Here is a 17,131-nt window from a genome sequence, read left to right on the forward strand (position 1 = left end):
TTTATTTTATTTAAATCGACATTACGGCTATGAACAAGGGGGATAGCTCATTGGTAGAGCATTCGACTGCAGATCTAGAGGTCCTTGGTTCAAACCCGAGTTCCCCCTGTAACAGCACGGATCATTCCATTTATTTTATTTAAATCGACATTTTGGCTATGAACAAGGGGGATAGCTCAGTGGTAGAGCATTCGACTACAGATCGAGAGGTCCTTGGCTCAAACCCGAGTTCCCCCTGTAACAGCACGGATCATTCCGTTTATTTTATTTAAATCGACATTGCGGCCATGAACAAGGGGGATAGCTCAGTGGTAGAGCATTCGACTGCAGATCGAGAGGTCCTAGGTTCAAACCCGAGTTCCCCCTGTAACAGCACGGATCATTCCAATTATTTTAGTTAAATCGACATTACGGCTAGGAACAAGGAGGGATAACTCGCATTCGGCTGCAGATCGAAAGGTCCTTGGTTCAAACCCGAGTTCCCCCTGTAACAGCACGGATCATTCCGTTTATTTTATTTAAATCGACATTACGGCTATGAACAAGGGGGATAGCTCAGTGGTAGAGCATTCGACTACAAATCGAGAGGTCCTTGGTTCAAACCCGAGTTCCCCCTGTAACAGCACGGATCATTCCAATTATTTTAGTTAAATCGACATTACGGCTATGAACAAGGGGGTTAGCTCAGTGGTAGAGCATTCGACTACAAATCGAGAGGTCCATGGTTCAAACCCGAGTTCCCCCTGTAACAGCACGGATCATTCCAATTATTTTAGTTAAATCGACATTACGGCCTTGAACAAGGGGGAATAGCTCAGTGGTAGAGCATTCGACTGCAGATCGAGAGGTCCTTGGTTCAAACCCGAGTGCCCCCTGTAGCAGCACGGATCATTCCGTTTATTTTATTTAAATCGACATTACGGCTATGAACAAGGGGGATAGCTCAGTGGTAGAGCATTCGACTACAAATCGAGAGGTCCTTGGTTCAAACCCGAGTTCCCCCTGTAACGGCACGGATCATTCCAATTATTTTAGTTAAATCGACATTACGGCTAGGAACAAGGAGGGATAGCTCGCATTCGACTCCAGATCGAGAGATCTTTGGTTCAAACCCGAGTTCCCCCTGTAACAGCACGGATCATTCCGTTTATTTTAGTTAAATCGAAATTACGGTTATGAACAACGAGGGATAGCTCGCATTCGACTGCAGATCGAAAGGTCCTTGGTTCAAACCCGAGTTCCCCCTGTAACAGCACGGATCATTCCGTTTATTTTAGTTAAATCGACATTACGGCTATGAACAAGGGGGATAGCTCAGTGGTAGAGCATTCGACTACAGATCGAGAGGTCCTTGGTTCAAACCCGAGTTCCCCCTGTAACAGCACGGATCATTCCGTTTATTTTAGTTAAATCGAAATTACGGTTATGAACAAGGAGGGATAGCTCGCATTCGACTGCAGATCGAAAGGTCCTTGGTTCAAACCCGAGTTCCCCCTGTAACAGCACGGATCATTCCGTTTATTTTATTTAAATCGACATTACGGCTATGAACAAGGGGGATAGCTCAGTGGTAGAGCATTCAACTACAAATCGAGAGGTCCTGGGTTCAAACCCGAGTTCCCCCTGTAACAGCACGGATCATTCCAATTATTTTAGTTAAATCGACATTACGGCTAGGAACAAGGAGGGATAGCTCGCATTCGACTGCAGATCGAGAGATCTTTGGTTCAAACCCGAGTTCCCCCTGTAACAGCACGGATCATTCCGTTTATTTTAGTTAAATCGACATTACGGCTAGGAACAAGGAGGGATAGCTCGCATTCGACTGCAGATCGAGAGATCTTTGGTTCAAACCCGAGTTCCCCCTGTAACAGCACGGATCATTCCGTTTATTTTAGTTAAATCGACATTACGGCTAGGAACAAGGAGGGATAACTCGCATTCGGCTGCAGATTGAAAGGTCCTTGGTTCAAACCCGAGTTCCCCCTGTAACAGCACGGATCATTCCGTTTATTTTATTTAAATCGACATTACGGCTATGAAGAAGGGGGATAGCTCAGTGGTAGAGCATTCGACTACAAATCGAGAGGTCCATGGTTCAAACCCGAGTTCCCCCTGTAACAGCACGGATCATTCCAATTATTTTAGTTAAATCGACATTACGGCTATGAACAAGGGGGTTAGCTCAGTGGTAGAGCATTCGACTACAAATCGAGAGGTCCATGGTTCAAACCCGAGTTCCCCCTGTAACAGCACAGATCATTCCAATTATTTTAGTTAAATCGACATTACGGCCTTGAACAAGGGGGAATAGCTCAGTGGTAGAGCATTCGACTGCAGATCGAGAGGTCCTTGGTTCAAACCCGAGTTCCCCCTGTAGCAGCACGGATCATTCCGTTTATTTTATTTAAATCGACATTACGGCTATGAATAAGGGGATAGCTCAGTGGTAGCGCATTCGACTACAAATCGAGAGGTCCTTGGTTCAAACCCGAGTTCCCCCTGTAACAGCACGGATCATTCCAATTATTTTAGTTAAATCGACATTACGGCTATGAACAAGGGGGTTAGCTCAGTGGTAGAGCATTCGACTACAAATCGAGAGGTCCATGGTTCAAACCCGAGTTCCCCCTGTAACAGCACGGATCATTCCAATTATTTTAGTTAAATCGACATTACGGCCTTGAACAAGGGGGAATAGCTCAGTGGTAGAGCATTCGACTGCAGATCGAGAGGTCCTTGGTTCAAACCCGAGTTCCCCCTGTAGCAGCACGGATCATTCCGTTTATTTTATTTAAATCGACATTACGGCTATGAATAAGGGGGAAAGCTCAGTGGTAGAGCATTCGACTACAAATCGAGAGGTCCTTGGTTCAAACCCGAGTTCCCCCTGTAACAGCACGGATCATTCCAATTATTTTAGTTAAATCGACATTACGGCTAGGAACAAGGGGGATAGCTCAGTGGTAGAGCATTCGACTGCAGATCGAGAGGTCTTTGGTTCAAACCCGAGTTCCCCCTGTAACAGCACGGATCATTCCGTTTATTTTAGTTAAATCGACATTACGGCCTGGAACAAGGGGGAATAGCTCAGAGGTAGAGCATTCGACTGCAGATCGAGAGGTCCTTGGTTCAAACCCGAGTTCCCCCTGTAGCAGCACGGATCATTCCGTTTATTTTATTTAAATCGACATTACGGCTATGAATAAGGGGGATAGCTCAGTGGTAGAGCATTCGACTACAAATCGAGAGGTCCTTGGTTCAAACCCGAGTTCCCCCTGTAACAGCACGGATCATTCCAATTATTTTAGTTAAATCGACATTACGGCTAGGAACAAGGAGGGATAGCTCGCATTCGACTCCAGATCGAGAAATCTTTGGTTCAAACCCGAGTTCCCCCTGTAACAGCACGGATCATTCCGTTTATTTTAGTTAAATCGAAATTACGGTTATGAACAAGGAGGGATAGCTCGCATTCGACTGCAGATCGAAAGGTCCTTGGTTCAAACCCGAGTTCCCCCTGTAACAGCACGGCTCATTCCGTTTATTTTATTTAAATCGACATTACGGCTATGAACAAGGGGGATAGCTCAGTGGTAGAGCATTCAACTACAAATCGAGAGGTCCTTGGTTCAAACCCGAGTTCCCCCTGTAACAGCACGGATCATTCCAATTATTTTAGTTAAATCGACATTACGGCTAGGAACAAGGAGGGATAGCTCGCATTCGACTGCAGATCGAGAGATCTTTGGTTCAAACCCGAGTTCCCCCTGTAACAGCACGGATCATTCCGTTTATTTTAGTTAAATCGACATTACGGCTAGGAACAAGGAGGGATAACTCGCATTCGGCTGCAGATCGAAAGGTCCTTGGTTCAAACCCGAGTTCCCCCTGTAACAGCACAGATCATTCCGTTTATTTTATTTAAATCGACATTACGGCTATGAACAAGGGGGATAGCTCAGTGGTAGAGCATTCGACTACAAATCGAGAGGTCCTTGGTTCAAACCCGAGTTCCCCCTGTAACAGCACGGATCATTCCAATTATTTTAGTTAAATCGACATTACGGCTATGAACAAGGGGGTTAGCTCAGTGGTAGAGCATTCGACTACAAATCGAGAGGTCCATGGTTCAAACCCGAGTTCCCCCTGTAACAGCACGGATAATTCCAATTATTTTAGTTAAATCGACATTACGGCCTTGAACAAGGGGGAATAGCTCAGTGGTAGAGCATTCGACTGCAGATCGAGAGGTCCTTGGTTCAAACCCGAGTTCCCCCTGTAGCAGCACGGATCATTCCGTTTATTTTATTTAAATCGACATTACGGCTATGAATAAGGGGGATAGCTCAGTGGTAGAGCATTCGACTACAAATGGAGAGGTCCTTGGTTCAAACCCGAGTTCCCCCTGTAACAGCACGGATCATTCCAATTATTTTAGTTAAATCGACATTACGGCTATGAACAAGGGGGTTAGCTCAGTGGTAGAGCATTCGACTACAAATCGAGAGGTCCATGGTTCAAACCCGAGTTCCCCCTGTAACAGCACGGATCATTCCAATTATTTTAGTTAAATCGACATTACGGCCTTGAACAAGGGGGAATAGCTCAGTGGTAGAGCATTCGACTGCAGATCGAGAGGTCCTTGGTTCAAACCCGAGTTCCCCCTGTAGCAGCACGGATCATTCCGTTTATTTTATTTAAATCGACATTACGGCTATGAATAAGGGGGATAGCTCAGTGGTAGAGCATTCGACTACAAATCGAGAGGTCCTTGGTTCAAACCCGAGTTCCCCCTGTAACAGCACGGATCATTCCAATTATTTTAGTTAAATCCACATTATGGCTAGGAACAAGGGGGATAGCTCAGTGGTAGAGCATTCGACTGCAGATCGAGAGGTCCTTGGTTCAAACCCGAGTTCCCCCTGTAACAGCACGGATCATTCCGTTTATTTTAGTTAAATCGACATTACGGCCTGGAACAAGGGGGAATAGCTCAGAGGTAGAGCATTCGACTGCAGATCGAGAGGTCCTTGGTTCAAACCCGAGTTCCCCCTGTAGCAGCACGGATCATTCCGTTTATTTTATTTAAATCGACATTACGGCTATGAATAAGGGGGATAGCTCAGTGGTAGAGCATTCGACTACAAATCGAGAGGTCCTTGGTTCAAACCCGAGTTCCCCCTGTAACAGCACGGATCATTCCAATTATTTTAGTTAAATCGACATTACGGCTAGGAACAAGGAGGGATAGCTCGCATTCGACTCCAGATCGAGAGATCTTTGGTCCAAACCCGAGTTCCCCCTGTAACAGCACGGATCATTCCGTTTATTTTAGTTAAATCGAAATTACGGTTATGAACAAGGAGGGATAACTCGCATTCGGCTGCACATCGAAAGGTCCTTGGTTCAAACCCGAGTTCCCCCTGTAACAGCACGGATCATTCCGTTTATTTTATTTAAATCGACATTACGGCTATGAACAAGGGGGATAGCTCAGTGGTAGAGCATTCGACTGCAGATCGAGAGGTCCTAGGTTCAAACCCGAGTTCCCCCTGTAACAGCACGGATCATTCCAATTATTTTAGTTAAATCGACATTACGGCTAGAAACAAGGAGGGATAACTCGCATTCGGCTGCAGATCGAAAGGTCCTTGGTTCAAACCCGAGTTCCCCCTGTAACAGCACGGATCATTCCGTTTATTTTAGTTAAATCGACATTACGGCTATGAACAAGGGGGATAGCTCAGTGGTAGAGCATTCGACTACAGATCGAGAGGTCCTTGGTTCAAACCCGAGTTCCCCCTGTAACAGCACGGATCATTCCGTTTATTTTAGTTAAATCGAAATTACGGTTATGAACAAGGAGGGATAGCTCGCATTCGACTGCAGATCGAAAGGTCCTTGGTTCAAACCCGAGTTCCCCCTGTAACAGCACGGATCATTCCGTTTATTTTATTTAAATCGACATTACGGCTATGAACAAGGGGGATAGCTCAGTGGTAGAGCATTCAACTACAAATCGAGAGGTCCTTGGTTCAAACCCGAGTTCCCCCTGTAACAGCACGGATCATTCCAATTATTTTAGTTAAATCGACATTACGGCTAGGAACAAGGAGGGATAGCTCGCATTCGACTGCAGATCGAGAGATCTTTGGTTCAAACCCGAGTTCCCCCTGTAACAGCACGGATCATTCCGTTTATTTTAGTTAAATCGACATTACGGCTAGGAACAAGGAGGGATAACTCGCATTCGGCTGCAGATCGAAAGGTCCTTGGTTCAAACCCGAGTTCCCCCTGTAACAGCACGGATCATTCCGTTTATTTTATTTAAATCGACATTACGGCTATGAACAAGGGGGATAGCTCAGTGGTAGAGCATTCGACTACAAATCGAGAGGTCCTTGGTTCAAACCCGAGTTCCCCCTGTAACAGCACGGATCATTCCAATTATTTTAGTTAAATCGACATTACGGCTATGAACAAGGGGGTTAGCTCAGTGGTAGAGCATTCGACTACAAATCGAGAGGTCCATGGTTCAAACCCGAGTTCCCCCTGTAACAGCACGGATCATTCCAATTATTTTAGTTAAATCGACATTACGGCCTTGAACAAGGGGGAATAGCTCAGTGGTAGAGCATTCGACTGCAGATCGAGAGGTCCTTGGTTCAAACCCGAGTTACCCCTGTAGCAGCACGGATCATTCCGTTTATTTTATTTAAATCGACATTACGGCTATGAATAAGGGGGATAGCTCAGTGGTAGAGCATTCGACTACAAATCGAGAGGTCCTTGGTTCAAACCCGAGTTCCCCCTGTAACAGCACGGATCATTCCGTTTATTTTAGTTAAATCGACATTTTGGCTATGAACAAGGAGGATAGCTCAGTGGTAGAGCATTCGACTACAGATCGAGAGGTCCTTGGTTCAAACCCGAGTTCCCCATGAAACAGCACGGATCACTCCGTTTATTTTATTTAAATCGACATTACGGCCTTGAACAAGGGGGGATAGCTCATTGGTAGAGCATTCGACTGCAGATCGAGAGGTCCTTGGTTAAAACCCGAGTTCCCCCTGTAACAGCACGGATCATTCCGTTTATTTTAATTAAATCGACATTACGGCCTTGAACAAGGGGGGATAGCTCAGTGGTAGAGCATTCGACTGCAGATCGAGAGGTCCTTGGTTCAAACCCGAGTTCCCCCTGTAACAGCACGGATTATTCCGTTTATTTTAGTTAAATCGACATTACGGCTAGGAACAAGGAGGGATAGCTCGCATTCGACTGCAGATCGAGAGGTTCTTGGTTTAAACCCGAGTTCCACCTGTAACAGCACGGATCATTCCGTTTATTTTATTTAAATCGACATTACGGCTATGAATAAGGGGGATAGCTCAGTGGTAGAGCATTCGACTACAAATCGAGAGGTCCTTGGTTCAAACCCGAGTTCCCCCTGTAACAGCACGGATCATTCCAATTATTTTAGTTAAATCGACATTAAGGCTAGGTACAAGGAGGGATAGCTCGCATTCGACTCCAGATCGAGAGATCTTTGGTTCAAACCCGAGTTCCCCCTGTAACAGCACGGATCATTCCGTTTATTTTAGTTAAATCGAAATTACGGTTATGAACAAGGAGGGATAGCTCGCATTCGACTGCAGATCGAAAGGTCCTTGGTTCAAACCCGAGTTCTCCCTGTAACAGCACGGATCATTCCGTTTATTTTAGTTAAATCGACATTACGGCCTGGAACAAGGGGGAATAGCTCAGAGGTAGAGCATTCGACTGCAGATCGAGAGGTCCTTGGTTCAAACCCGAGTTCCCCCTGTAGCAGCACGGATCATTCCGTTTATTTTATTTAAATCGACATTACGGCTATGAATAAGGGGGATAGCTCAGTGGTAGAGCATTCGACTACAAATCGAGAGGTCCTTGGTTCAAACCCGAGTTCCCCCTGTAACAGCACGGATCATTCCGTTTATTTTAGTTAAATCGAAATTACGGTTATGAACAAGGAGGGATAGCTCGCATTCGACTGCAGATCGAAAGGTCCTTGGTTCAAACCCGAGTTCTCCCTGTAACAGCACGGATCATACCGTTTATTTTAGTTAAATCGACATTACGGCCTGGAACAAGGGGGAATAGCTCAGAGGTAGAGCATTCGACTGCAGATCGAGAGGTCCTTGGTTCAAACCCGAGTTCCCCCTGTAGCAGCACGGATCATTCCGTTTATTTTATTTAAATCGACATTACGGCTATGAATAAGGGGGATAGCTCAGTGGTAGAGCATTCGACTACAAATCGAGAGGTCCTTGGTTCAAACCCGAGTTCCCCCTGTAACAGCACGGATCATTCCAATTATTTTAGTTAAATCGACATTACGGCTAGGAACAAGGAGGGATAGCTCGCATTCGACTCCAGATCGAGAGGTCCTTGGTTCAAACCCGAGTTCCCCCTGTAACAGCACGGATCATTCCAATTATTTTAGTTAAATCGACATTATGGCTAGGAACAAGGGGGATAGCTCAGTGGTAGAGCATTCGACTGCAGATCGAGAGGTCCTTGGTTCAAACCCGAGTTCCCCCTGTAACAGCACGGATCATTCCGTTTATTTTAGTTAAATCGACATTACGGCCTGGAACAAGGGGGAATAGCTCAGAGGTAGAGCATTCGACTGCAGATCGAGAGGTCCTTGGTTCAAACCCGAGTTCCCCCTGTAGCAGCACGGATCATTCCGTTTATTTTATTTAAATCGACATTACGGCTATGAATAAGGGGGATAGCTCAGTGGTAGAGCATTCGACTACAAATCGAGAGGTCCTTGGTTCAAACCCGAGTTCCCCCTGTAACAGCACGGATCATTCCAATTATTTTAGTTAAATCGACATTACGGCTAGGAACAAGGAGGGATAGCTCGCATTCGACTCCAGATCGAGAGATCTTTGGTCCAAACCCGAGTTCCCCCTGTAACAGCACGGATCATTCCGTTTATTTTAGTTAAATCGAAATTACGGTTATGAACAAGGAGGGATAGCTCGCATTCGACTGCAGATCGAAAGGTCCTTGGTTCAAACCCGAGTTCCCCCTGTAACAGCACGGATCATTCCGTTTATTTTATTTAAATCGACATTACGGCTATGAACAAGGGGGATAGCTCAGTGGTAGAGCATTCAACTACAAATCGAGAGGTCCTTGGTTCAAACCCGAGTTCCCCCTGTAACAGCACGGATCATTCCAATTATTTTAGTTAAATCGACATTACGGCTAGGAACAAGGAGGGATAGCTCGCATTCGACTGCAGATCGAGAGATCTTTGGTTCAAACCCGAGTTCCCCCTGTAACAGCACGGATCATTCCGTTTATTTTAGTTAAATCGACATTACGGCCTGGAACAAGGGGGAATAGCTCAGAGGTAGAGCATTCGACTGCAGATCGAGAGGTCCTTGGTTCAAACCCGAGTTCCCCCTGTAGCAGCACGGATCATTCCGTTTATTTTATTTAAATCGACATTACGGCTATGAATAAGGGGGATAGCTCAGTGGTAGAGCATTCGACTACAAATCGAGAGGTCCTTGGTTCAAACCCGAGTTCCCCCTGTAACAGCACGGATCATTCCAATTATTTTAGTTAAATCGACATTACGGCTAGGAACAAGGAGGGATAGCTCGCATTCGACTCCAGATCGAGAGATCTTTGGTCCAAACCCGAGTTCCCCCTGTAACAGCACGGATCATTCCGTTTATTTTAGTTAAATCGAAATTACGGTTATGAACAAGGAGGGATAACTCGCATTCGGCTGCACATCGAAAGGTCCTTGGTTCAAACCCGAGTTCCCCCTGTAACAGCACGGATCATTCCGTTTATTTTATTTAAATCGACATTACGGCTATGAACAAGGGGGATAGCTCAGTGGTAGAGCATTCGACTACAAATCGAGAGGTTCTTGGTTCAAACCCGAGTTCCCCCTGTAACAGCACGGATCATTCCAATTATTTTAGTTAAATCGACATTACGGCTATGAACAAGGGGGTTAGCTCAGTGGTAGAGCATTCGACTACAAATCGAGAGGTCCATGGTTCAAACCCGAGTTCCCCCTGTAACAGCACGGATCATTCCAATTATTTTAGTTAAATCGACATTACGGCCTTGAACAAGGAGGGATAGCTCGCATTCGACTCCAGATCGAGAGATCTTTGGTCCAAACCCGAGTTCCCCTGTAACAGCACGGATCATTCCGTTTATTTTAGTTAAATCGAAATTACGGTTATGAACAAGGAGGGATAACTCGCATTCGGCTGCACATCGAAAGGTCCTTGGTTCAAACCCGAGTTCCCCCTGTAACAGCACGGATCATTCCGTTTATTTTATTTAAATCGACATTACGGCTATGAACAAGGGGGATAGCTCAGTGGTAGAGCATTCGACTACAAATCGAGAGGTTCTTGGTTCAAACCCGAGTTCCCCCTGTAACAGCACGGATCATTCCAATTATTTTAGTTAAATCGACATTACGGCTATGAACAAGGGGGTTAGCTCAGTGGTAGAGCATTCGACTACAAATCGAGAGGTCCATGGTTCAAACCCGAGTTCCCCCTGTAACAGCACGGATCATTCCAATTATTTTAGTTAAATCGACATTACGGCCTTGAACAAGGGGGAATAGCTCAGTGGTAGAGCATTCGACTGCAGATCGAGAGGTCCTTGGTTCAAACCCGAGTTCCCCCTGTAACAGCACGGATCATTCCGTTTATTTTAGTTAAATCGACATTACGGCTATGAACAAGGGGGATAGCTCAGTGGTAGAGCATTCGACTACAAATCGAGAGGTCCATGGTTCAAACCCGAGTTCCCCCTGTAACAGCACGGATCATTCCGTTTATTTTAGTTAAATCGACATTACGGCTAGGAACAAGGAGGGATAGCTCGCATTCGACTCCAGATCGAGAGATCTTTGGTTCAAACCCGAGTTCCCCCTGTAACAGCACGGATCATTCCGTTTATTTTATTTAAATCGACATTACGGCTATGAACAAGGGGGATAGCTCAGTGGTAGAGCATTCGACTGCAGATCGAGAGGTCCTTGGTTCAAACCCGAGTTCCCCCTGTAACAGCACGGATCATTCCAATTATTTTAGTTAAATCGACATTACGGCCTTGAACAAGGGAAAATAGCTCAGTGGTAGAGCATTCGACTGCAGATCGAGAGGTCCTTGGTTCAAACCCGAGTTCCCCCTGTAACAGCACGGATCATTCCGTTTATTTTAGTTAAATCGACATTACGGCGTTGAACAAGGGGGAATAGCTCAGAGGTAGAGCATTCGACTGCAGATCGAGAGGTCCTTGGTTCAAACCCGAGTTCCCCCTGTAACAGCACGGATTATTCCGTTTATTTTATTTAAATCGACATTACGGCCTTGAACAAGGGGGGATAGCTCAGTGGTAGAGCATTCGACTACAGATCGAGAGGTCCTTGGTTCAAACCCGAGTTCCCCATGAAACAGCACGGATCATTCCGTTTATTTTATTTAAATCGACATTACGGCTATGAACAAGGGGGATAGCTCATTGGTAGAGCATTCGACTGCAGATCGAGAGGTCCTTGGTTCAAACCCGAGTTCCCCCTGTAACAGCACGGATTATTCCGTTTATTTTAGTTAAATCGACATTACGGCTAGGAACAAGGAGGGATAGCTCGCATTCGACTGCAGATCGAGAGGTTCTTGGTTTAAACCCGAGTTCCCCCTGTAACAGCACGGATCATTCCGTTTATTTTAGTTAAATCGACATTTTGGCTATGAACAAGGGGGATAGCTCAGTGGTAGAGCATTCGACTACAGATCGAGAGGTCCTTGGTTCAAACCCGAGTTCCCCATGAAACAGCACGGATCATTCCGTTTATTTTATTTAAATCGACATTACGGCTATGAACAAGGGGGATAGCTCATTGGTAGAGCATTCGACTGCAGATCGAGAGGTCCTTGGTTCAAACCCGAGTTCCCCCTGTAACAGCACGGATCATTCCGTTTATTTTATTTAAATCGACATTTTGGCTATGAACAAGGGGGATAGCTCAGTGGTAGAGCATTCGACTACAGATCGAGAGGTCCTTGGCTCAAACCCGAGTTCCCCCTGTAACAGCACGGATCATTCCGTTTATTTTATTTAAATCGACATTGCGGCCATGAACAAGCGGGATAGCTCAGTGGTAGAGCATTCGACTGCAGATCGAGAGGTCCTAGGTTCAAACCCGAGTTCCCCCTGTAACAGCACGGATCATTCCAATTATTTTAGTTAAATCGACATTACGGCTAGAAACAAGGAGGGATAACTCGCATTCGGCTGCAGATCGAAAGGTCCTTGGTTCAAACCCGAGTTCCCCCTGTAACAGCACGGATCATTCCGTTTATTTTAGTTAAATCGACATTACGGCTATGAACAAGGGGGATAGCTCAGTGGTAGAGCATTCGACTACAGATCGAGAGGTCCTTGGTTCAAACCCGAGTTCCCCCTGTAACAGCACGGATCATTCCGTTTATTTTAGTTAAATCGAAATTACGGTTATGAACAAGGAGGGATAGCTCGCATTCGACTGCAGATCGAAAGGTCCTTGGTTCAAACCCGAGTTCCCCCTGTAACAGCACGGATCATTCCGTTTATTTTATTTAAATCGACATTACGGCTATGAACAAGGGGGATAGCTCAGTGGTAGAGCATTCAACTACAAATCGAGAGGTCCTTGGTTCAAACCCGAGTTCCCCCTGTAACAGCACGGATCATTCCAATTATTTTAGTTAAATCGACATTACGGCTAGGAACAAGGAGGGATAGCTCGCATTCGACTGCAGATCGAGAGATCTTTGGTTCAAACCCGAGTTCCCCCTGTAACAGCACGGATCATTCCGTTTATTTTAGTTAAATCGACATTACGGCTAGGAACAAGGAGGGATAACTCGCATTCGGCTGCAGATCGAAAGGTCCTTGGTTCAAACCCGAGTTCCCCCTGTAACAGCACGGATCATTCCGTTTATTTTATTTAAATCGACATTACGGCTATGAACAAGGGGGATAGCTCAGTGGTAGAGCATTCGACTACAAATCGAGAGGTCCTTGGTTCAAACCCGAGTTCCCCCTGTAACAGCACGGATCATTCCAATTATTTTAGTTAAATCGACATTACGGCTATGAACAAGGGGGTTAGCTCAGTGGTAGAGCATTCGACTACAAATCGAGAGGTCCATGGTTCAAACCCGAGTTCCCCCTGTAACAGCACGGATCATTCCAATTATTTTAGTTAAATCGACATTACGGCCTTGAACAAGGGGGAATAGCTCAGTGGTAGAGCATTCGACTGCAGATCGAGAGGTCCTTGGTTCAAACCCGAGTTACCCCTGTATCAGCACGGATCATTCCGTTTATTTTATTTAAATCGACATTACGGCTATGAATAAGGGGGATAGCTCAGTGGTAGAGCATTCGACTACAAATCGAGAGGTCCTTGGTTCAAACCCGAGTTCCCCCTGTAACAGCACGGATCATTCCGTTTATTTTAGTTAAATCGACATTTTGGCTATGAACAAGGAGGATAGCTCAGTGGTAGAGCATTCGACTACAGATCGAGAGGTCCTTGGTTCAAACCCGAGTTCCCCATGAAACAGCACGGATCACTCCGTTTATTTTATTTAAATCGACATTACGGCTATGAACAAGGGGGATAGCTCATTGGTAGAGCATTCGACTGCAGATCGAGAGGTCCTTGGTTAAAACCCGAGTTCCCCCTGTAACAGCACGGATCATTCCGTTTATTTTATTTAAATCGACATTACGGCCTTGAACAAGGGGGGATAGCTCAGTGGTAGAGCATTCGACTACAGATCGAAAGGTCCTTGGTTCAAACCCGAGTTCCCCATGAAACAGAACGGATCATTCCGTTTATTTTATTTAAATCGACAATACGGCCTTGAACAAGGGGGGATAGCTCAGTGGTAGAGCATTCGACTGCAGATCGAGAGGTCCTTGGTTCAAACCCGAGTTCCCCCTGTAACAGCACGGATTATTCCGTTTATTTTAGTTAAATCGACATTACGGCTAGGAACAAGGAGGGATAGCTCGCATTCGACTGCAGATCGAGAGGTTCTTGGTTTAAACCCGAGTTCCACCTGTAACAGCACGGATCATTCCGTTTATTTTATTTAAATCGACATTACGGCTATGAATAAGGGGGATAGCTCAGTGGTAGAGCATTCGACTACAAATCGAGAGGTCCTTGGTTCAAACCCGAGTTCCCCCTGTAACAGCACGGATCATTCCAATTATTTTAGTTAAATCGACATTACGGCTAGGAACAAGGAGGGATAGCTCGCATTCGACTCCAGATCGAGAGATCTTTGGTTCAAACCCGAGTTCCCCCTGTAACAGCACGGATCATTCCGTTTATTTTAGTTAAATCGAAATTACGGTTATGAACAAGGAGGGATAGCTCGCATTCGACTGCAGATCGAAAGGTCCTTGGTTCAAACCCGAGTTCTCCCTGTAACAGCACGGATCATTCCGTTTATTTTAGTTAAATCGACATTACGGCCTGGAACAAGGGGGAATAGCTCAGAGGTAGAGCATTCGACTGCAGATCGAGAGGTCCTTGGTTCAAACCCGAGTTCCCCCTGTAGCAGCACGGATCATTCCGTTTATTTTATTTAAATCGACATTACGGCTATGAATAAGGGGGATAGCTCAGTGGTAGAGCATTCGACTACAAATCGAGAGGTCCTTGGTTCAAACCCGAGTTCCCCCTGTAACAGCACGGATCATTCCAATTATTTTAGTTAAATCGACATTACGGCTAGGAACAAGGAGGGATAGCTCGCATTCGACTGCAGATCGAGAGATCTTTGGTTCAAACCCGAGTTCCCCCTGTAACAGCACGGATCATTCCGTTTATTTTAGTTAAATCGACATTACGGCTAGGAACAAGGAGGGATAACTCGCATTCGGCTGCAGATCGAAAGGTCCTTGGTTCAAACCCGAGTTCCCCCTGTAACAGCACGGATCATTCCGTTTATTTTATTTAAATCGACATTACGGCTATGAACAAGGGGGATAGCTCAGTGGTAGAGCATTCGACTACAAATCGAGAGGTCCTTGGTTCAAACCCGAGTTCCCCCTGTAACAGCACGGATCATTCCAATTATTTTAGTTAAATCGACATTACGGCTATGAACAAGGGGGTTAGCTCAGTGGTAGAGCATTCGACTACAAATCGAGAGGTCCATGGTTCAAACCCGAGTTCCCCCTGTAACAGCACGGATCATTCCAATTATTTTAGTTAAATCGACATTACGGCCTTGAACAAGGGGGAATAGCTCAGTGGTAGAGCATTCGACTGCAGATCGAGAGGTCCTTGGTTCAAACCCGAGTTACCCCTGTATCAGCACGGATCATTCCGTTTATTTTATTTAAATCGACATTACGGCTATGAATAAGGGGGATAGCTCAGTGGTAGAGCATTCGACTACAAATCGAGAGGTCCTTGGTTCAAACCCGAGTTCCCCCTGTAACAGCACGGATCATTCCGTTTATTTTAGTTAAATCGACATTTTGGCTATGAACAAGGAGGATAGCTCAGTGGTAGAGCATTCGACTACAGATCGAGAGGTCCTTGGTTCAAACCCGAGTTCCCCATGAAACAGCACGGATCACTCCGTTTATTTTATTTAAATCGACATTACGGCTATGAACAAGGGGGATAGCTCATTGGTAGAGCATTCGACTGCAGATCGAGAGGTCCTTGGTTAAAACCCGAGTTCCCCCTGTAACAGCACGGATCATTCCGTTTATTTTATTTAAATCGACATTACGGCCTTGAACAAGGGGGGATAGCTCAGTGGTAGAGCATTCGACTACAGATCGAAAGGTCCTTGGTTCAAACCCGAGTTCCCCATGAAACAGAACGGATCATTCCGTTTATTTTATTTAAATCGACAATACGGCCTTGAACAAGGGGGGATAGCTCAGTGGTAGAGCATTCGACTGCAGATCGAGAGGTCCTTGGTTCAAACCCGAGTTCCCCCTGTAACAGCACGGATTATTCCGTTTATTTTAGTTAAATCGACATTACGGCTAGGAACAAGGAGGGATAGCTCGCATTCGACTGCAGATCGAGAGGTTCTTGGTTTAAACCCGAGTTCCACCTGTAACAGCACGGATCATTCCGTTTATTTTATTTAAATCGACATTACGGCTATGAATAAGGGGGATAGCTCAGTGGTAGAGCATTCGACTACAAATCGAGAGGTCCTTGGTTCAAACCCGAGTTCCCCCTGTAACAGCACGGATCATTCCGTTTATTTTAGTTAAATCGACATTACGGCTAGGAACAAGGAGGGATAACTCGCATTCGGCTGCAGATCGAAAGGTCCTTGGTTCAAACCCGAGTTCCCCCTGTAACAGCACGGATCATTCCGTTTATTTTATTTAAATCGACATTACGGCTATGAACAAGGGGGATAGCTCAGTGGTAGAGCATTCGACTACAAATCGAGAGGTCCTTGGTTCAAACCCGAGTTCCCCCTGTAACAGCACGGATCATTCCAATTATTTTAGTTAAATCGACATTACGGCTATGAACAAGGGGGTTAGCTCAGTGGTAGAGCATTCGACTACAAATCGAGAGGTCCATGGTTCAAACCCGAGTTCCCCCTGTAACAGCACGGATCATTCCAATTATTTTAGTTAAATCGACATTACGGCCTTGAACAAGGGGGAATAGCTCAGTGGTAGAGCATTCGACTGCAGATCGAGAGGTCCTTGGTTCAAACCCGAGTTACCCCTGTATCAGCACGGATCATTCCGTTTATTTTATTTAAATCGACATTACGGCTATGAATAAGGGGGATAGCTCAGTGGTAGAGCATTCGACTACAAATCGAGAGGTCCTTGGTTCAAACCCGAGTTCCCCCTGTAACAGCACGGATCATTCCGTTTATTTTAGTTAAATCGACATTTTGGCTATGAACAAGGAGGATAGCTCAGTGGTAGAGCATTCGACTACAGATCGAGAGGTCCTTGGTTCAAACCCGAGTTCCCCATGAAACAGCACGGATCACTCCGTTTATTTTATTTAAATCGACATTACGGC

The 17,131-nt window shown here is 45.6% G+C and overlaps 82 non-coding genes across 82 annotated transcripts; all 82 read left to right on the forward strand.

Moving 5' to 3' along the window:
• The first annotated feature begins 165 nt into the window (after positions 1–165).
• Positions 166–237, forward strand: TRNAC-ACA (transfer RNA cysteine (anticodon ACA)). The gene has a single exon. It is a non-coding gene; the product is annotated as a tRNA-Cys (tRNA).
• Positions 238–544: 307 nt separating this feature from the next.
• On the forward strand, positions 545–616 carry TRNAC-ACA (transfer RNA cysteine (anticodon ACA)). Its single transcript has one exon. It is a non-coding gene; the product is annotated as a tRNA-Cys (tRNA).
• A 57-nt stretch (positions 617–673) lies between these two features.
• On the forward strand, positions 674–745 carry TRNAC-ACA (transfer RNA cysteine (anticodon ACA)). Its single transcript has one exon. It is a non-coding gene; the product is annotated as a tRNA-Cys (tRNA).
• Positions 746–803: 58 nt separating this feature from the next.
• On the forward strand, positions 804–875 carry TRNAC-GCA (transfer RNA cysteine (anticodon GCA)). The gene has a single exon. It is a non-coding gene; the product is annotated as a tRNA-Cys (tRNA).
• A 57-nt stretch (positions 876–932) lies between these two features.
• Positions 933–1,004, forward strand: TRNAC-ACA (transfer RNA cysteine (anticodon ACA)). The gene has a single exon. It is a non-coding gene; the product is annotated as a tRNA-Cys (tRNA).
• A 299-nt stretch (positions 1,005–1,303) lies between these two features.
• TRNAC-ACA (transfer RNA cysteine (anticodon ACA)) lies at positions 1,304–1,375 on the forward strand. The gene has a single exon. It is a non-coding gene; the product is annotated as a tRNA-Cys (tRNA).
• A 178-nt stretch (positions 1,376–1,553) lies between these two features.
• TRNAC-ACA (transfer RNA cysteine (anticodon ACA)) lies at positions 1,554–1,625 on the forward strand. Its single transcript has one exon. It is a non-coding gene; the product is annotated as a tRNA-Cys (tRNA).
• Positions 1,626–2,045: 420 nt separating this feature from the next.
• Positions 2,046–2,117, forward strand: TRNAC-ACA (transfer RNA cysteine (anticodon ACA)). Its single transcript has one exon. It is a non-coding gene; the product is annotated as a tRNA-Cys (tRNA).
• Positions 2,118–2,174: 57 nt separating this feature from the next.
• Positions 2,175–2,246, forward strand: TRNAC-ACA (transfer RNA cysteine (anticodon ACA)). Its single transcript has one exon. It is a non-coding gene; the product is annotated as a tRNA-Cys (tRNA).
• Positions 2,247–2,304: 58 nt separating this feature from the next.
• On the forward strand, positions 2,305–2,376 carry TRNAC-GCA (transfer RNA cysteine (anticodon GCA)). Its single transcript has one exon. It is a non-coding gene; the product is annotated as a tRNA-Cys (tRNA).
• Positions 2,377–2,432: 56 nt separating this feature from the next.
• Positions 2,433–2,507, forward strand: TRNAC-ACA (transfer RNA cysteine (anticodon ACA)). Its single transcript has one exon. It is a non-coding gene; the product is annotated as a tRNA-Cys (tRNA).
• A 54-nt stretch (positions 2,508–2,561) lies between these two features.
• Positions 2,562–2,633, forward strand: TRNAC-ACA (transfer RNA cysteine (anticodon ACA)). Its single transcript has one exon. It is a non-coding gene; the product is annotated as a tRNA-Cys (tRNA).
• Positions 2,634–2,691: 58 nt separating this feature from the next.
• Positions 2,692–2,763, forward strand: TRNAC-GCA (transfer RNA cysteine (anticodon GCA)). Its single transcript has one exon. It is a non-coding gene; the product is annotated as a tRNA-Cys (tRNA).
• Positions 2,764–2,820: 57 nt separating this feature from the next.
• Positions 2,821–2,892, forward strand: TRNAC-ACA (transfer RNA cysteine (anticodon ACA)). Its single transcript has one exon. It is a non-coding gene; the product is annotated as a tRNA-Cys (tRNA).
• Positions 2,893–3,079: 187 nt separating this feature from the next.
• TRNAC-GCA (transfer RNA cysteine (anticodon GCA)) lies at positions 3,080–3,151 on the forward strand. Its single transcript has one exon. It is a non-coding gene; the product is annotated as a tRNA-Cys (tRNA).
• Positions 3,152–3,208: 57 nt separating this feature from the next.
• On the forward strand, positions 3,209–3,280 carry TRNAC-ACA (transfer RNA cysteine (anticodon ACA)). The gene has a single exon. It is a non-coding gene; the product is annotated as a tRNA-Cys (tRNA).
• Positions 3,281–3,579: 299 nt separating this feature from the next.
• TRNAC-ACA (transfer RNA cysteine (anticodon ACA)) lies at positions 3,580–3,651 on the forward strand. The gene has a single exon. It is a non-coding gene; the product is annotated as a tRNA-Cys (tRNA).
• A 299-nt stretch (positions 3,652–3,950) lies between these two features.
• On the forward strand, positions 3,951–4,022 carry TRNAC-ACA (transfer RNA cysteine (anticodon ACA)). Its single transcript has one exon. It is a non-coding gene; the product is annotated as a tRNA-Cys (tRNA).
• Positions 4,023–4,079: 57 nt separating this feature from the next.
• Positions 4,080–4,151, forward strand: TRNAC-ACA (transfer RNA cysteine (anticodon ACA)). Its single transcript has one exon. It is a non-coding gene; the product is annotated as a tRNA-Cys (tRNA).
• Positions 4,152–4,209: 58 nt separating this feature from the next.
• TRNAC-GCA (transfer RNA cysteine (anticodon GCA)) lies at positions 4,210–4,281 on the forward strand. The gene has a single exon. It is a non-coding gene; the product is annotated as a tRNA-Cys (tRNA).
• Positions 4,282–4,338: 57 nt separating this feature from the next.
• Positions 4,339–4,410, forward strand: TRNAC-ACA (transfer RNA cysteine (anticodon ACA)). Its single transcript has one exon. It is a non-coding gene; the product is annotated as a tRNA-Cys (tRNA).
• A 57-nt stretch (positions 4,411–4,467) lies between these two features.
• TRNAC-ACA (transfer RNA cysteine (anticodon ACA)) lies at positions 4,468–4,539 on the forward strand. Its single transcript has one exon. It is a non-coding gene; the product is annotated as a tRNA-Cys (tRNA).
• Positions 4,540–4,597: 58 nt separating this feature from the next.
• On the forward strand, positions 4,598–4,669 carry TRNAC-GCA (transfer RNA cysteine (anticodon GCA)). The gene has a single exon. It is a non-coding gene; the product is annotated as a tRNA-Cys (tRNA).
• A 57-nt stretch (positions 4,670–4,726) lies between these two features.
• Positions 4,727–4,798, forward strand: TRNAC-ACA (transfer RNA cysteine (anticodon ACA)). Its single transcript has one exon. It is a non-coding gene; the product is annotated as a tRNA-Cys (tRNA).
• A 57-nt stretch (positions 4,799–4,855) lies between these two features.
• TRNAC-GCA (transfer RNA cysteine (anticodon GCA)) lies at positions 4,856–4,927 on the forward strand. Its single transcript has one exon. It is a non-coding gene; the product is annotated as a tRNA-Cys (tRNA).
• Positions 4,928–4,985: 58 nt separating this feature from the next.
• Positions 4,986–5,057, forward strand: TRNAC-GCA (transfer RNA cysteine (anticodon GCA)). The gene has a single exon. It is a non-coding gene; the product is annotated as a tRNA-Cys (tRNA).
• A 57-nt stretch (positions 5,058–5,114) lies between these two features.
• Positions 5,115–5,186, forward strand: TRNAC-ACA (transfer RNA cysteine (anticodon ACA)). Its single transcript has one exon. It is a non-coding gene; the product is annotated as a tRNA-Cys (tRNA).
• Positions 5,187–5,735: 549 nt separating this feature from the next.
• Positions 5,736–5,807, forward strand: TRNAC-ACA (transfer RNA cysteine (anticodon ACA)). The gene has a single exon. It is a non-coding gene; the product is annotated as a tRNA-Cys (tRNA).
• Positions 5,808–5,985: 178 nt separating this feature from the next.
• TRNAC-ACA (transfer RNA cysteine (anticodon ACA)) lies at positions 5,986–6,057 on the forward strand. The gene has a single exon. It is a non-coding gene; the product is annotated as a tRNA-Cys (tRNA).
• A 299-nt stretch (positions 6,058–6,356) lies between these two features.
• TRNAC-ACA (transfer RNA cysteine (anticodon ACA)) lies at positions 6,357–6,428 on the forward strand. Its single transcript has one exon. It is a non-coding gene; the product is annotated as a tRNA-Cys (tRNA).
• Positions 6,429–6,485: 57 nt separating this feature from the next.
• On the forward strand, positions 6,486–6,557 carry TRNAC-ACA (transfer RNA cysteine (anticodon ACA)). The gene has a single exon. It is a non-coding gene; the product is annotated as a tRNA-Cys (tRNA).
• A 58-nt stretch (positions 6,558–6,615) lies between these two features.
• On the forward strand, positions 6,616–6,687 carry TRNAC-GCA (transfer RNA cysteine (anticodon GCA)). The gene has a single exon. It is a non-coding gene; the product is annotated as a tRNA-Cys (tRNA).
• Positions 6,688–6,744: 57 nt separating this feature from the next.
• Positions 6,745–6,816, forward strand: TRNAC-ACA (transfer RNA cysteine (anticodon ACA)). The gene has a single exon. It is a non-coding gene; the product is annotated as a tRNA-Cys (tRNA).
• Positions 6,817–6,873: 57 nt separating this feature from the next.
• Positions 6,874–6,945, forward strand: TRNAC-ACA (transfer RNA cysteine (anticodon ACA)). Its single transcript has one exon. It is a non-coding gene; the product is annotated as a tRNA-Cys (tRNA).
• Positions 6,946–7,133: 188 nt separating this feature from the next.
• TRNAC-GCA (transfer RNA cysteine (anticodon GCA)) lies at positions 7,134–7,205 on the forward strand. The gene has a single exon. It is a non-coding gene; the product is annotated as a tRNA-Cys (tRNA).
• Positions 7,206–7,383: 178 nt separating this feature from the next.
• Positions 7,384–7,455, forward strand: TRNAC-ACA (transfer RNA cysteine (anticodon ACA)). Its single transcript has one exon. It is a non-coding gene; the product is annotated as a tRNA-Cys (tRNA).
• A 300-nt stretch (positions 7,456–7,755) lies between these two features.
• On the forward strand, positions 7,756–7,827 carry TRNAC-GCA (transfer RNA cysteine (anticodon GCA)). Its single transcript has one exon. It is a non-coding gene; the product is annotated as a tRNA-Cys (tRNA).
• A 57-nt stretch (positions 7,828–7,884) lies between these two features.
• On the forward strand, positions 7,885–7,956 carry TRNAC-ACA (transfer RNA cysteine (anticodon ACA)). Its single transcript has one exon. It is a non-coding gene; the product is annotated as a tRNA-Cys (tRNA).
• A 179-nt stretch (positions 7,957–8,135) lies between these two features.
• On the forward strand, positions 8,136–8,207 carry TRNAC-GCA (transfer RNA cysteine (anticodon GCA)). The gene has a single exon. It is a non-coding gene; the product is annotated as a tRNA-Cys (tRNA).
• A 57-nt stretch (positions 8,208–8,264) lies between these two features.
• Positions 8,265–8,336, forward strand: TRNAC-ACA (transfer RNA cysteine (anticodon ACA)). The gene has a single exon. It is a non-coding gene; the product is annotated as a tRNA-Cys (tRNA).
• A 178-nt stretch (positions 8,337–8,514) lies between these two features.
• Positions 8,515–8,586, forward strand: TRNAC-GCA (transfer RNA cysteine (anticodon GCA)). The gene has a single exon. It is a non-coding gene; the product is annotated as a tRNA-Cys (tRNA).
• A 58-nt stretch (positions 8,587–8,644) lies between these two features.
• On the forward strand, positions 8,645–8,716 carry TRNAC-GCA (transfer RNA cysteine (anticodon GCA)). Its single transcript has one exon. It is a non-coding gene; the product is annotated as a tRNA-Cys (tRNA).
• A 57-nt stretch (positions 8,717–8,773) lies between these two features.
• TRNAC-ACA (transfer RNA cysteine (anticodon ACA)) lies at positions 8,774–8,845 on the forward strand. Its single transcript has one exon. It is a non-coding gene; the product is annotated as a tRNA-Cys (tRNA).
• Positions 8,846–9,144: 299 nt separating this feature from the next.
• On the forward strand, positions 9,145–9,216 carry TRNAC-ACA (transfer RNA cysteine (anticodon ACA)). The gene has a single exon. It is a non-coding gene; the product is annotated as a tRNA-Cys (tRNA).
• A 179-nt stretch (positions 9,217–9,395) lies between these two features.
• TRNAC-GCA (transfer RNA cysteine (anticodon GCA)) lies at positions 9,396–9,467 on the forward strand. Its single transcript has one exon. It is a non-coding gene; the product is annotated as a tRNA-Cys (tRNA).
• Positions 9,468–9,524: 57 nt separating this feature from the next.
• TRNAC-ACA (transfer RNA cysteine (anticodon ACA)) lies at positions 9,525–9,596 on the forward strand. Its single transcript has one exon. It is a non-coding gene; the product is annotated as a tRNA-Cys (tRNA).
• Positions 9,597–9,895: 299 nt separating this feature from the next.
• On the forward strand, positions 9,896–9,967 carry TRNAC-ACA (transfer RNA cysteine (anticodon ACA)). The gene has a single exon. It is a non-coding gene; the product is annotated as a tRNA-Cys (tRNA).
• A 57-nt stretch (positions 9,968–10,024) lies between these two features.
• On the forward strand, positions 10,025–10,096 carry TRNAC-ACA (transfer RNA cysteine (anticodon ACA)). The gene has a single exon. It is a non-coding gene; the product is annotated as a tRNA-Cys (tRNA).
• A 298-nt stretch (positions 10,097–10,394) lies between these two features.
• Positions 10,395–10,466, forward strand: TRNAC-ACA (transfer RNA cysteine (anticodon ACA)). The gene has a single exon. It is a non-coding gene; the product is annotated as a tRNA-Cys (tRNA).
• Positions 10,467–10,523: 57 nt separating this feature from the next.
• TRNAC-ACA (transfer RNA cysteine (anticodon ACA)) lies at positions 10,524–10,595 on the forward strand. The gene has a single exon. It is a non-coding gene; the product is annotated as a tRNA-Cys (tRNA).
• A 58-nt stretch (positions 10,596–10,653) lies between these two features.
• Positions 10,654–10,725, forward strand: TRNAC-GCA (transfer RNA cysteine (anticodon GCA)). The gene has a single exon. It is a non-coding gene; the product is annotated as a tRNA-Cys (tRNA).
• Positions 10,726–10,782: 57 nt separating this feature from the next.
• Positions 10,783–10,854, forward strand: TRNAC-ACA (transfer RNA cysteine (anticodon ACA)). The gene has a single exon. It is a non-coding gene; the product is annotated as a tRNA-Cys (tRNA).
• A 178-nt stretch (positions 10,855–11,032) lies between these two features.
• Positions 11,033–11,104, forward strand: TRNAC-GCA (transfer RNA cysteine (anticodon GCA)). Its single transcript has one exon. It is a non-coding gene; the product is annotated as a tRNA-Cys (tRNA).
• A 188-nt stretch (positions 11,105–11,292) lies between these two features.
• On the forward strand, positions 11,293–11,364 carry TRNAC-GCA (transfer RNA cysteine (anticodon GCA)). The gene has a single exon. It is a non-coding gene; the product is annotated as a tRNA-Cys (tRNA).
• Positions 11,365–11,422: 58 nt separating this feature from the next.
• On the forward strand, positions 11,423–11,494 carry TRNAC-ACA (transfer RNA cysteine (anticodon ACA)). Its single transcript has one exon. It is a non-coding gene; the product is annotated as a tRNA-Cys (tRNA).
• Positions 11,495–11,801: 307 nt separating this feature from the next.
• Positions 11,802–11,873, forward strand: TRNAC-ACA (transfer RNA cysteine (anticodon ACA)). The gene has a single exon. It is a non-coding gene; the product is annotated as a tRNA-Cys (tRNA).
• A 186-nt stretch (positions 11,874–12,059) lies between these two features.
• Positions 12,060–12,131, forward strand: TRNAC-ACA (transfer RNA cysteine (anticodon ACA)). The gene has a single exon. It is a non-coding gene; the product is annotated as a tRNA-Cys (tRNA).
• Positions 12,132–12,438: 307 nt separating this feature from the next.
• Positions 12,439–12,510, forward strand: TRNAC-ACA (transfer RNA cysteine (anticodon ACA)). Its single transcript has one exon. It is a non-coding gene; the product is annotated as a tRNA-Cys (tRNA).
• Positions 12,511–12,688: 178 nt separating this feature from the next.
• TRNAC-ACA (transfer RNA cysteine (anticodon ACA)) lies at positions 12,689–12,760 on the forward strand. The gene has a single exon. It is a non-coding gene; the product is annotated as a tRNA-Cys (tRNA).
• A 299-nt stretch (positions 12,761–13,059) lies between these two features.
• TRNAC-ACA (transfer RNA cysteine (anticodon ACA)) lies at positions 13,060–13,131 on the forward strand. Its single transcript has one exon. It is a non-coding gene; the product is annotated as a tRNA-Cys (tRNA).
• Positions 13,132–13,188: 57 nt separating this feature from the next.
• On the forward strand, positions 13,189–13,260 carry TRNAC-ACA (transfer RNA cysteine (anticodon ACA)). Its single transcript has one exon. It is a non-coding gene; the product is annotated as a tRNA-Cys (tRNA).
• A 58-nt stretch (positions 13,261–13,318) lies between these two features.
• Positions 13,319–13,390, forward strand: TRNAC-GCA (transfer RNA cysteine (anticodon GCA)). The gene has a single exon. It is a non-coding gene; the product is annotated as a tRNA-Cys (tRNA).
• Positions 13,391–13,447: 57 nt separating this feature from the next.
• Positions 13,448–13,519, forward strand: TRNAC-ACA (transfer RNA cysteine (anticodon ACA)). The gene has a single exon. It is a non-coding gene; the product is annotated as a tRNA-Cys (tRNA).
• Positions 13,520–13,576: 57 nt separating this feature from the next.
• On the forward strand, positions 13,577–13,648 carry TRNAC-ACA (transfer RNA cysteine (anticodon ACA)). Its single transcript has one exon. It is a non-coding gene; the product is annotated as a tRNA-Cys (tRNA).
• A 187-nt stretch (positions 13,649–13,835) lies between these two features.
• Positions 13,836–13,907, forward strand: TRNAC-ACA (transfer RNA cysteine (anticodon ACA)). The gene has a single exon. It is a non-coding gene; the product is annotated as a tRNA-Cys (tRNA).
• Positions 13,908–13,965: 58 nt separating this feature from the next.
• TRNAC-GCA (transfer RNA cysteine (anticodon GCA)) lies at positions 13,966–14,037 on the forward strand. The gene has a single exon. It is a non-coding gene; the product is annotated as a tRNA-Cys (tRNA).
• Positions 14,038–14,215: 178 nt separating this feature from the next.
• TRNAC-ACA (transfer RNA cysteine (anticodon ACA)) lies at positions 14,216–14,287 on the forward strand. Its single transcript has one exon. It is a non-coding gene; the product is annotated as a tRNA-Cys (tRNA).
• A 300-nt stretch (positions 14,288–14,587) lies between these two features.
• TRNAC-GCA (transfer RNA cysteine (anticodon GCA)) lies at positions 14,588–14,659 on the forward strand. The gene has a single exon. It is a non-coding gene; the product is annotated as a tRNA-Cys (tRNA).
• Positions 14,660–14,716: 57 nt separating this feature from the next.
• On the forward strand, positions 14,717–14,788 carry TRNAC-ACA (transfer RNA cysteine (anticodon ACA)). Its single transcript has one exon. It is a non-coding gene; the product is annotated as a tRNA-Cys (tRNA).
• A 299-nt stretch (positions 14,789–15,087) lies between these two features.
• TRNAC-ACA (transfer RNA cysteine (anticodon ACA)) lies at positions 15,088–15,159 on the forward strand. Its single transcript has one exon. It is a non-coding gene; the product is annotated as a tRNA-Cys (tRNA).
• Positions 15,160–15,216: 57 nt separating this feature from the next.
• Positions 15,217–15,288, forward strand: TRNAC-ACA (transfer RNA cysteine (anticodon ACA)). The gene has a single exon. It is a non-coding gene; the product is annotated as a tRNA-Cys (tRNA).
• Positions 15,289–15,346: 58 nt separating this feature from the next.
• Positions 15,347–15,418, forward strand: TRNAC-GCA (transfer RNA cysteine (anticodon GCA)). The gene has a single exon. It is a non-coding gene; the product is annotated as a tRNA-Cys (tRNA).
• A 57-nt stretch (positions 15,419–15,475) lies between these two features.
• Positions 15,476–15,547, forward strand: TRNAC-ACA (transfer RNA cysteine (anticodon ACA)). Its single transcript has one exon. It is a non-coding gene; the product is annotated as a tRNA-Cys (tRNA).
• Positions 15,548–15,604: 57 nt separating this feature from the next.
• Positions 15,605–15,676, forward strand: TRNAC-ACA (transfer RNA cysteine (anticodon ACA)). Its single transcript has one exon. It is a non-coding gene; the product is annotated as a tRNA-Cys (tRNA).
• Positions 15,677–15,863: 187 nt separating this feature from the next.
• On the forward strand, positions 15,864–15,935 carry TRNAC-ACA (transfer RNA cysteine (anticodon ACA)). The gene has a single exon. It is a non-coding gene; the product is annotated as a tRNA-Cys (tRNA).
• Positions 15,936–15,993: 58 nt separating this feature from the next.
• Positions 15,994–16,065, forward strand: TRNAC-GCA (transfer RNA cysteine (anticodon GCA)). Its single transcript has one exon. It is a non-coding gene; the product is annotated as a tRNA-Cys (tRNA).
• A 178-nt stretch (positions 16,066–16,243) lies between these two features.
• Positions 16,244–16,315, forward strand: TRNAC-ACA (transfer RNA cysteine (anticodon ACA)). Its single transcript has one exon. It is a non-coding gene; the product is annotated as a tRNA-Cys (tRNA).
• Positions 16,316–16,493: 178 nt separating this feature from the next.
• Positions 16,494–16,565, forward strand: TRNAC-ACA (transfer RNA cysteine (anticodon ACA)). Its single transcript has one exon. It is a non-coding gene; the product is annotated as a tRNA-Cys (tRNA).
• A 57-nt stretch (positions 16,566–16,622) lies between these two features.
• TRNAC-ACA (transfer RNA cysteine (anticodon ACA)) lies at positions 16,623–16,694 on the forward strand. Its single transcript has one exon. It is a non-coding gene; the product is annotated as a tRNA-Cys (tRNA).
• Positions 16,695–16,752: 58 nt separating this feature from the next.
• On the forward strand, positions 16,753–16,824 carry TRNAC-GCA (transfer RNA cysteine (anticodon GCA)). Its single transcript has one exon. It is a non-coding gene; the product is annotated as a tRNA-Cys (tRNA).
• A 57-nt stretch (positions 16,825–16,881) lies between these two features.
• Positions 16,882–16,953, forward strand: TRNAC-ACA (transfer RNA cysteine (anticodon ACA)). The gene has a single exon. It is a non-coding gene; the product is annotated as a tRNA-Cys (tRNA).
• A 57-nt stretch (positions 16,954–17,010) lies between these two features.
• TRNAC-ACA (transfer RNA cysteine (anticodon ACA)) lies at positions 17,011–17,082 on the forward strand. Its single transcript has one exon. It is a non-coding gene; the product is annotated as a tRNA-Cys (tRNA).
• The last annotated feature ends 49 nt before the right edge of the window (positions 17,083–17,131 follow it).

This window comes from Phalangium opilio, unplaced genomic scaffold (assembly GCF_054372755.1).
Source record: "Phalangium opilio isolate 3A_F unplaced genomic scaffold, DU_Popi_V2 ptg000078l_1, whole genome shotgun sequence".
Classification (NCBI taxonomy): domain Eukaryota; kingdom Metazoa; phylum Arthropoda; class Arachnida; order Opiliones; family Phalangiidae; genus Phalangium; species Phalangium opilio.